This window comes from Falco punctatus (genome assembly GCF_963210335.1).
Source record: "Falco punctatus genome assembly, chromosome: 3".
NCBI lineage: Eukaryota > Metazoa > Chordata > Aves > Falconiformes > Falconidae > Falco > Falco punctatus.
Genome location: NC_137582.1, coordinates 60,055,101 through 60,066,952, shown reverse-complemented (window position 1 = coordinate 60,066,952; position 11,852 = coordinate 60,055,101). Strand labels below are relative to the sequence as shown.

The 11,852-nt window shown below is 40.6% G+C and overlaps 1 long non-coding RNA gene across 1 annotated transcript; it reads right to left on the bottom strand.

Moving 5' to 3' along the window:
* Positions 1–7,815, bottom strand: LOC308060371. The gene is made up of 2 exons (XR_013926694.1): positions 7,682–7,815; positions 1–6,828 (listed from the first exon to the last, which is right to left on the bottom strand). It is a non-coding gene; the product is annotated as an uncharacterized lncRNA (long non-coding RNA).
* Positions 7,816–11,852: the final 4,037 nt, after the last annotated feature.

Genomic DNA, 11,852 nt, shown 5'->3' with positions numbered 1-11,852 from the left:
AAAAAACAAAAAACCCCATAGTGCTAAGTATTACTGTGACCTCTGACTATACCTCTTTGTAGGTGGTCTCTATTTTCATAAGGTATAAAGCTGCACTGTATATTTCCAGCATGACTATTAAAAGCTTTATGGTTTAGAATTAAATAACATTTTTATGCAGCCCATTGCATTTAGGTAATTTGAGAACACCTGTAACATTTTGAAGGTATTTTGCATTCTGGGGTATTAACCAGATAAAAATATTTTTAAAACAACAGACCAAATTCAGAACCAATGTCCATCAACATTGTTTATTTTGGAAGTCACACCTGTTAATTCTCAGCTGGAATGTGAGCCTCTGGCTTTGCATCTTAAACATTCATATGTATCTCAAAGTCAAAAACAGGGGAGCTTTCTTATAGAGTCTTACAATCACATCATTGCATCGCTTCCATACTTCCAACACAAGAAAGAGCTCTGTCTATTGATTAATAGAAAACTATGCCTCAACAGCTGATTTCCTTTTATTTGTGCTCTCTGTCAACATTTCAGTGACAAATAACTGTACATCTATTGAATTTGTTCAGTTGTGGTAGTTAAGACAGAAATGTGAGAGTCTACATCTTCACTGAACAGAAATTTGCACACACTACTGAAGTTATTAAATGTACAATATATAATTTACTAACTGAAATCCCATTAGTTCCTGAAAAAAACTAGCAAAAGGAGTCACAGTGTAAATATTTAAAATATTAATTCAGAGACTTTTAAGGAATATGCATATGACACTGGAGTATAGGAACCAGGCTTTGTGTAAGGCTTGTCATTGTGATATTTGTTTGTGAGTTTTCTCCTTTCTAAACCACTGAGCATCCTAATAGAGCATAAAAGAGTCTTTGAAATACTTCATCAATTATATAAGAACAGGTACTTAAACATACTGAAACGTAAGTACAGTTGAGTAGTTGTGATTTTATTGATTGCCTCAAATGATGGTGTGATTAAAACATGCCAATGATGTGTGTTTTCAGGAAGTACTCAAATTCTGGTTGCATTCAGATTAGGAAAAATAAGTCTTGAAGGTAGTTATAATACTGTGACATGTTGTTAAACTATCTTTTATTCAGAGAGATGTTGAAACTGGGATCTTTAACATCACTAAGTGGCTTACAGCATCTCCCACCACTGGCTCTGACCATGTCCTTTGCTCTTCCAGCTGGACTGGGACTGCCTAAGAAGCATGGCCATATGCCTTTTTTTGAAAAGCTGAAAAGCCACTGCATGTGCTTACTTCGCTGTTTGCAGGTGACGCCATTTGGAAACATACTCAAATAAAATGTTCATCTGTCTGTGAATGAAATGTGTTCTGGTCAGAAAGGGGCATTCAGCTCCCCAGAAAGCATCTGGTCTGCCTTTAAATCATGACCCAGTTACAGCTGCCTCTTCCTCCTTTGCCTCTGGAGGTGAAGGTGGCAAAGCCTGGGCAGAGAGAAAGCAGGCAGCACAGACGGGCTCTGCCCAGTGGCACAGATGTGGTTGTGAAGCTGGTAGCTGGGAGCAGAGCTGTTGTGTACTTGTGATCTGGAGCCTTTACTTTGGAGGCATTACTCCTGGTTTAGCTGTGCAACTCCTGGTCTACATGCCCTGTACCCATGTCACACTGGTGGATCCCACTTTGAGTTTAAACCAGGGGCAGTTCTGCAACTCCGGCATTTCTGCAAGAGGAGTTCAGTTGGTGTACAGCTACCCCTGCCTTGTAAGCTAATTCTCTTCATCAAGTTACTGGCCATTTTTCGAACTCTGCCTTATGAAATCTCAACCATAAAGTGGAAATTTGGGACATTGGCTCTTCAGAGAGCAGGGGGAATCATGACAGCAGAAATATTAGAACTCCAAATCCATTTCCTCACAGCGTCTCAGTCTTGACTCAGAAAGATCACTTTTAGAGATAAAAGGATAATTCAATCATCATTTAGTTTCTCTTCCTCTGAGACTCCCAGATAGGAATGATTCATTGAAAACTGTCATGATAGCTGTTATGTTTCAGACATTCTTGGAAAGCTCTTTCATAATGCGTAGTCAATTTGCATGGGCACAAAAATGAACTTTATTTTAAAGACAGGTGTTTTAAAATATGTATTACAGAAAAAAAAGACATTTGAATTTAAACTGAACATCTATTAGCTTCCCTAGGTAGTCTTTTTTAGTAAAAATTGCCTTTTAATTATTTACTGCTAGCAAAAGATTTGATCTCAAGCAAATTCTTTGGATTTTGCTGGCTTCGATGCAGTTGCTGCTGCAAAGTCTAGCACATGGCAATTCCAAATTCCAGCCTCAGTTATTCTTTTTCTTTTTCTTTTATTTTTTTTTTCCCTGTGGTAAAGTTCAGACTGACTTTAATGACAGATTTGCTTGAGGAAGGGATGTGGAATTTATTATTTTGTCAGCATTACACCATATTACACAAAATATATAAAAGTTAAACCCGTTACCTTGGCAAAGCAATTGAACCCATGAACTTTGAAGGTGTACTCCTTGTCAAATGCAAATAAGCTGGTTCAGTATGGTGCCAGGAGGAACTCAGTATCAGAAATTTTCAGGGAAGGAAAGGCTCCATGAAAGTTGTTTTTCTTTATTTTCCAGAGAGATGAGGCTAATGTGGCGTTTAGATGAAGCAAAAGATCATATTATGTCCTTTAAATGTAGTGCAGCGCTATAGCCAAGAAGTACCTGTTGTATTCATTAATTTTCAATCCTGCACATTGGCTCCTGCACCCACCCGTACCCCTCTTGCACCCACATTTCTGCAACCTTCCCTGGACTCTGCTTCTCACAGAAATGCAGGCAGGGGAACAGTGTGTGAAACAAGCCTGATACTGTCAATCTTCAGGCACTATATGCATGACGAGGGCATTGATGCAGTCGATAAATTCCGTAAGGCAGGGGAAAATATAAATGCATAAACCTCATGCTTTATGAAATAAGCTAACACTAAACTGTTCAGGAGCAGGGAAACTCCCCTACAGACAGCCTGTCTCATCATTTTTTCCATCAGAATGACTGTTTTGTCTGCACGAAGCATCCAGAGCTGGCCAGCCTCCCGCCGGGTGCCAGGCTGCCGTGGCCACCGGCGGGGGCTATGCCACGCTGAGCCTGGGGGTTCTGAGCTGCTTTGCGAAAGGTGTGAAAAAATGCATAAAGTTACCAGTAAAGAGGAAGCTGGGGGTTCTGCTTGGCCAATACGGGTTGCACCGATTTCATTAGCGCGTTGAAGGGGATGTGGGGAGGAAAGGCGTTAAAGGTTTGACTTGCAGTGTGACAGTGCCACCCAGTGGCTGTTCCAAACAATTGCAGCATAAAATCAGGAAAGCTCGGAGCGTAGGGACAATTTTACTATGTAGCAAGATGTATCAGTTTTGAATGAAACAGAACATAGGTCTTAAAAGTGAAATTACATCAAATTGATTAACTGTAGTTTATATTTGTGTTTTGAGTAATTAAGTTTTTTTTACAAGTATTTACTCTTTAATAAGTTATAAGTACTTCTCTGCATTTAAAACAAATACATTATTTGCATAAGTATCAAAAAATTGATTAAAAAACCAATTAAATATCCTGTAAGAAAACAATCCACCAAGGCACAGTCTCATCACAAATAACTTAGCAGTGTCTGAAAATTGAACCAGTGCTAAAAAAAAATCTCATTAGGAAATTCTTAATCTGTGTATTAGTGATATGGTTTGGGATGTGAAGGGGTTTTTTGGGTTTTTTTGTTTGTTCGTTTGTGAGTTTTGGGTGGGTTTTTTTTCTTTTCCTGTAGGGTATTGTGTTTGTGGCTTCATTGTTATGCCAGTTTATATGACTCTTATATGTTGTTTGCGTCATCAGCTTACAAACTTTATAGAGTACTTCGGAAATTATACAGTATTCACTAAATATGACTGCACAGTCTCTGTATGGTTACTTCTTTATTTTATAACTGGCTCATTTTCAGTCATTCTTTGACAGAGCAACTTTTAATCTTCTGTAGTTCCTGATATTTTACATGTTAAAAAAATGTAAAGCTAAAAATCCTACAGCAATAGTAGCTATTTTTCCTGTTCCCTGATAGCATTTATAAAAGTCTTCCCCCCTCCCCAAAAAAAAAGTTTGCTTGGTTGTATTGTGCATGCAATACCAGCCAGGGCTTTCCCCCCCCTACTTTTACAAATGAGAAAAAAATGAAAAAAGGAGAAACCGATGGCTTTGTGGGCAGCTCATGAGATACAGATGTTATCTTCAGGCTGATGGTGCCTCTTATCGGAGAGGTGCACATTCCTGGGAAAACCTGTGGCGGGGTCACCTCAGGCTGCACAATAATGGAAGGGAAAGGGGAAGGAGAAGAGAGTTTTTGCAGATGGGGAAGAATTGTAACTGCTGCTCACAGGATGGCACCTCTGCCTGCTCCCTGCAGATGAAAGAAATGTGCAGGGATGGTAAATACAGTGCTGCAGTGTCTAAAGCTTGGTAATGTTTTCATTTGTTTAAACACAGGCATTTCTTGATTGAAGTCAAAGATGAACTAGAGAGCTCACCTCCTCAGTTCTTCCCTCTTCAAACTGATTGGCTTTCTGTCTCGTTCTCCAAAACAAATCTCTAATTAGCAATGGAGTTTACACAGAAACACTACCTTAGTAAATACAGCCTGACGATCCATCCATCAGGTGTATAATATTTATGTAGACACAGTTGTCTCTTCTTGCTATGCAGTTCAGATTCTAAACATTTCCACTACCTCATGAATTTTTAATTATACATCTTTTTAAAGTGGAGCTGTTACCTTGCTAGATATTAAAAAATGTTAGACTGCTTCTTCGCTAATGAACATTTGTTTACACAGCACAAAAAGAGACAGCAAATGCTACTGCTAGGCTCAGTAGCATTTAACACTGACTTTGCACTGTAGGTAGCTACATAAATAGAAAGGGAATCAGAAAATAAGTTCTAGTCAGTGCAATTCAACTGGACAGGAACTAAAATAATATTTCCCCATAGATTTTATCCTTTTGCCCATATTTATTTATTTGTGAATTAATAAGGCATCTGATTTCCTGTGTTTTCCAAGTCAGGCTGTTCTTTCAACACAATTTAAAGACCGGTTCCATCACTGCCTGTAGTTAGTTCAATTTAAGTGTATTTAATTAAAAAATTATACACTTCAAATAATGCAGAGTTAATTTTGAAGATAAAATGTAAGCATTAACTCTGCTTCCGTTCTGTATATTAATGGTAATGTTTGAGTAGCACAGGATCTTTCTAAATAGCGTTAGGAAGGTGAAGCACAGAGATTTCCAAGCTACATTGGCTTTTTTTTATCCACTTGTGAAAATGCAGTTGAAATACATGTAAGGGTACCCATCAGGTAGCAGGAAGACACATTCATCTGCTTTTCCAGACAGGAAGAGTTACTGCTGGGTTTGAAATGATGCTCCCTGGACCTCACATCAGGACACTCCTACTGTTCTTCAAATTAGGAACCTGACACATTTTTAGTTTATTATTTTCTAAAAGGCTTCTGTTTTCATTCTTAGGCAGGGCTTATTTCCTGAAAATTGGAAGCAATAAATTATTCAGTTTGCTAATAATGACTTTCCAGATAGGTGTAAGGCACTTTCTTGCAGTGGCAGGAATGGCAGTTGCATAAAAAATAGCTTGCATTATGCACATTATTTCCTCCCACATTAATAAAGCTAAATTGCTACTTGGATTAGATTCTATGGCAAAAGTCTGTAACAGAAGTTTAAAGCTGACATCAGATTTGTTTAAGTGCACAAATAAATGACTTGATTTTAAAAGCTACAGAAGACAAGTTGGACTAAGGTCACAAATTTAAGTTGTTGGCTTTCATGTTTCGCCTCCTTGAATTTTTGTTTCTTGCATTATCTCTAGATATTCTAAAAAAAAGGCGATGAAACACTGCTAATCTTACAACAAGATGTCTTCTTTTAACACAGATTTTGCATAGGCAGCAAACTCTCAGCACTTGCTGTTAAAAGCTCAACCACCAGAACAACACCGACATCCTATGGTTCTTTTCCCAGCTGCATACCTGACTGCACTTGAGAAGAAATGCAAATTCACTGAAGATTAGAGGGTATGATTAACTCCTATTCAATATTTTTTGCAGAAAAATAGGGAAGCAAAAATTAGTCACACGCTTTAATCTGCTCTCACAAACTGTGGTTTAAAAATATGAGTTAAAATATTCTCTAAATTTTCTATGCATTCAGAACTATCTGAGATGTTCGGAGCACAAACTGAATGCCATTCAGCTTGCACACCTCTCTAAGAACCAAGTCATATTATCTCCCCTTCCTAATACAAATCTGGGAGTGATGGGTTTGGATCCGTGAAGTCCCACAAGTCCAAGATCAGTTTGGAGATGATCAGTAATATTTTTCCTGCTGTTAAAACTTGTTCCTCATGTTATAGATGTCTGTCATGAACTTTAACTGTGGCTGTTCCTTTGCCTGCATGGGCTACTGGAGCCTTCAAGTTCTTGCCAACAGTTTAATCATAATGTAAAGAAAAATCCCATGCCCAGACTGGCAACAACATTATGGGAGGGTTGTTGCTGATTACCAGCAGGATGGTATTGTATTTCCTATTGCTTGTGCATTCCGTTTTTTCAACAAAAGTAAAATTAATGTCAATTCACTGTGATTTTTGGGTAGGAATGTATTCGCCATAATACATTATACTATACAATCATTCCTGCTGGACAATAATCACAATTTCCATCCTGTGAGCTGTTCATGGAGAACATACTTGAGTCTTGCCTTCCACACCATTGATGTCAATGAGTCAGTTCTAGTAGGAAAACAGCAGAAACAACAGAAAAACATCACCACTTATTTCACAATGTGGAACCAGTGCAGCTCCATTAACCTATTTCCAAACCGTGCCACCCTTTGCAGGCGTGACTTCCTGCTACTCAGTATCTCTTGCTGCCTGCATGTCCTGCTTTGGGATCCATGAAGGGACAAGAGTTACAAGAAGCGTCTTCATAGTCAGGTGCCTAGGCACAATCCAGGCATGTGATATATTTACCACGATAAAATGAGATAGTTCCATATTTAATTTCAAAACAGGGGGTCTGGGGCAACTATGCTCCATGCAATGGGTCTATCAGACGCTGTATGAAAGTAAGGTTCCCAGGATGAGGAGGTGAAAGAATTCCTCACTGACTATATTCCACTTCTTGTTAGTATCTTACTATTAAAGCACTTTTGTTAGGTGGTGTGCCTTTCCTATTGAGATCAGAGAAGGACCCTGCACATTCCCTGTGCAGGAACAGCCAGTCATTACACTTCTGTGCTCTCCTAACTCCAGCCCCCATCTCCTCTTTTGGCCTTCGCTGCAGCCCCCAGTGCCTTGTTCCCAGCAGCCTGGCAGAAGGCAGCTACACGTGCTGCCTTTAGCACCTGGGCTAGAGGGGATGACTGGGTGTTCACAGCCTCCTGAAAGCCTGGAGAGAAGGGTACCACTAAACCTAGGTGCTGCCAGTGTGAGGGACGTGGAGGCGCATGAAGGTGGGGGCATGTACAAGGCATGGGTGGTAGCCCAAGCACTAAAACCCCTCCGTGTTATGTTTTATGGGACTTACTGTTCTGGTAGCACAGTAGGAATTTACACAGTTTACCATTTTCTTTCTTCCACTCACCCTTTTTTGCATTCAGACTGTCCTAGAGCACCTGCTTCCTTCCAAAGCCAACCCTCCTCTCTGGTGAGCACTTGAGTCTTGGGAACTCCTGAGGTCAGTGAAGCTTGTACCATGAAGCAGGCAAGCCCTTGCGGGACCTTGTGCCCAGGGTCAGCCCACATGGTGCCCTTGCTGGCCAGGCAGGACACATTCAATCCACTGCTGCCTTCTCCACTGGCCTGTGACAGCTCTGTGCAGGCTCCTGGAGCAGCAGTTTCTCAAGTTCCTCTGAAAAGGCAGATTATCTTTAATCCTCATGGAAGCCTTTGTCATCTCAGAACCAAATTATTGTAACATATATTTCAAGTTACAGCCTGAAATCACTTTCAGGAATAGAAAGGGCAAAGACTTTTTGCTGCCAAAGCAGAGTGTCAGGCTACCAGCTGAAGAACACCAGGAGGGACCTAGGAGATGCCCTTGCCTACACCTCATTCCTGGGGTTGCACTTCAGCCCATCGGGCTACAGAGGCTGTGTCTCTGTTGGGGGGAAGTTGTGGGCAGGGTGTGCTGTGACGGGCCTTTGGCTTTGAATTTACTCCTCTCTTTGGTCTGTCACAGCTCAGATTTATTAACCTTTGGGCGTATTTCTCCAAGGGAGGAAGAGAAGGAGTTGAAGGGTTCTGGGGAGCAACTGAAGAGTTATCTAAACCAGCTTTTAGTAGTGACTGAATGTTTATTAGAGGCAGACTGGCAGCTTACGGAATTGGATTTTTTTCTCCGATCACTGTGATAATGATTTCCAGAATGCTTTTTCAGAACGCTTGGGTGGTGCTTATGAGCTAATGAGGCAGAGAAGCAGAACGGATAACAAGTGTGTGCAAAAAAACCCAGAAAAAAACAGCTAAAAATTAGAGACCCTTTGTTGTACAGAACAGCTATTGATAAAAACCTTATTTAGCCATTAAATGTAGTTCTGGGTGTGATTATCGACTGGTTATATCAGTGTACCTCCTTCTGGAAACTATTGCAAATTCCCTATCCCAATACTAGCAGATACTGCATCAATGGTGTTCACAGCATAGAAATGCCCTGATATGCAGTGAGGAGAAAGGATCACTGAGAGTGGGTTGGATGGTAAGGTAGGATGGTGGGACGTGCAAGTTATAAAATGCTGTGGATGAGGGAAAGCACAGTGCTGCTGACAGCCATGAGTGCCCCCGCTGCCCTCCGGGGTCAGGAGGTGACCTCATGCTCTGGAGGGGCCTGAAGGGGAACCTGCCATTAACACAATAGCTCTGCCTTAAGCACAGCAACACAGACAAAAGCTGAAAAAACATATTTGGTGTTCACTTGAAGTTTACTTAGGTGCAGGATAGCAGAGGGGTTCCATTCAGACTCTGTGTAATTGGGCTTTCTCCAGTTTGAATTCTCCCACACCTCTTTTTTTGCCAAAGGCAATGTTTTTATCCATAGGTTGTTATGCACAGATGGCTAAATTAGCATATTCACTTTGTGCTTCATCATCCTAAATACTAGGATTTTCCATTCCTTTGCAACTGAAACACTTAGTCCTTAAGGCGATTCTAATTCATGAAAATTGGTGAGAGAGAAAACAAGATTTTCCAAAGTTCCCTATAGCCACATCTCTGAGCATTTTCTAGGTATTTACACATAACTTTTCCATTGCCTTACAGAGCAAACATTTTTTTAATTATATTGTAGTAAATTTTAATTAGCAAAACCAGTAAGTGTGAAGCATTCAGAAATTACCCTTCCTAAAGTTTGTACCGTCTCTGTCTTTCTATCAAGTTAAGTTGGAGCATGGCAACTTCATTGTTTCACAATATGAAAGTCTCCTGTGCCGTTTCAATCTGCAGCGCTACTGTCTTTGTTAAGCACCGGTAGCGCTGGGTTTCAGTTTATGCAGATGGTTTTCGGGAACTGTATAAACATGAACAAAAGTGCCCTGAAACACTTTCATTCTCATGCATGTTTCTTGACTCATTCAAGATCTTACCTGTACCACAGCATTCCATTTTCTCATTGGATTAGTTTGTCTAAGACGAAGAAATTTCTAATCTTCAACTTACAATACCTGATGCACTCACTCGGTGTAAATGTGCAGTGGAGTTACACTTGCATAAGAAGCTGAGATTCTCATCTTATGCCATAATCATTCAAAGCTCATTAGAAACCCAGGTTAGGAAAGAATGATATTAAATAGTGCCATGTCTTGAACAGTGGATCGTTCTGGTTGCCCGGTACTTTGCAATACCAGCAATGAACTGTGGAAAAAGAGATAAGAGATAAGACAGTAATCCTCTTCTCCAAGAAGGTATGTACTTAAATTTGAGAAGGGTCAGTTTTCTTAGGGAATGATTATAATGGACGCTGAACAACAATGGCGTAGTCCTGGAGACTACTTCAATGTATATATTTCAGTTACAAGTTGTATAGAGATGTTTAGTTAAACTATAATAATCAAGGCAGATGATAAAGTCCAGAGCTGGATCTCAGTGTATGTTCTCTAGCTCTTGTGGAATATCCTGAGGATAAATGCATGTAATAATAAACTGGCACTTACCATTGCATCGTTGTAAGACAGTGCTCTTCAGCTTGATGTAATTGGAAGAAATGGTTAAACTGATTATTAAAGCTGTAATTTGGCAGGGTTTTATACTGCACAGATGCTCCCTCTTTCCCTTTCCTTTGTACTTTGCTCCCAACTGGTACTTGTGATCCTGCACAGAGGATTCCTTAACCTGACCTCTATGATTTTAGAACAGATGACACTTTGGCTCTTGAAATTTGTTGACTTTTCTCTCCACAGATGTTTTGCTTTCCTCCTCCTTGCCTGTCCTGAAATTTAAGAAGTTCCTGGTGTGAGCAAAGGACGGGTCTGTTGGAAGGGACAGATGTGATGTGTTATTTATTTGTAGGCTCGAAGGCCTTTGTTAAGATTTTATGGCATAAATTTTTCATTTTCATCTCCTTGATCCACAGATTTTTCCTGTTTGTCTATGTTTCCAATATAAACACTGCTATGCCTTCTCAAGTATAACTCATAACTCTAAGTTATATGACAAGAAATAGCTTTATTTAATAAAAAATATGTAAATGATTATTCTTTTCTGGAATATCTTTACCCCAATCAATAACAACAACCAGCCAACCAAGCTGAAAGCAACTCTGCAAACAGCTGCCTCCAATCTGAGGAACACACTTGCAGCCTAACTCTGCTCATGCAACTCGTATATATTATTATATCTTGAAATATGGTTTTAAATGAAACACCATATGGAGCAGCGCAATGCTTTCCTAAAAAGTAAGCAGCATGTGTTGTCAGTGAGGATTTACATTTGAGAGACAGTATCTTCTGACTAAAATTTCTCCCCCTCAACTAACTTATTTTGGGCGTACAGCTCTTTTCCCAGGAAAATGTCATTCCTTGCTGCAACTTACCTGAAATAGTAATTAAGGAGTAAGGTAGGTACTAGCTCTGCAACCTGACAGACCTTGAAACAGGAAAGCCTAATGGGAATGAACTTTCCTGAAGTGTGAAAGCAATGTCTCAATCTTGAGGAATTTCTACAACCAATTTGTTCTGTTTTATGCTTGTTTCAAGAGGTAATTGATCATTTAAAACTTGCGAAGACTTCCTATGGGACAAAAGTAGTCAACCTCTTAGTTTAGTAACCGAGGAGAGAACTTGATTCATTTACAAACATGGCTGATGCGCTGTGTTTATGTGGAGAGGAGGCTTGAAAAATATCAGCACGGGCATGAAGTTTCAAGTGGGGGTGATAGACTTACAGGGAAAGCCCCAGCTGCCGATTTTTATTTTTTTTTTTTTTAAACACGTGAAAATATCGGCCGTAGAGAAAAGCTGCATATTGAATCAGCTTCGCAACGCTTTCTCCCCCTACGCACTTCTACCTTGTTATTTCTCGTATTCTCTCTTCTCCCCCTCCTCGCGAAAACCTCCCAGGTCATTAATTACAGCTTTTTAGAACTTTTTCGGGCACCGGACTCGAGCTTGCCGCACCCCGCGCATCACCTGCAACACGCGGCCGGGGCTGCAAGTGCCTCCGGGGCGGCTTTGCGGGGGGGCGGACCCGCGTGGCGCGGGATCCCCGAGTGTGCGCCGGTGCGTGTGCGCGGGTGCGTGTGCGCGGGTGCCCCCGGGGGTGCG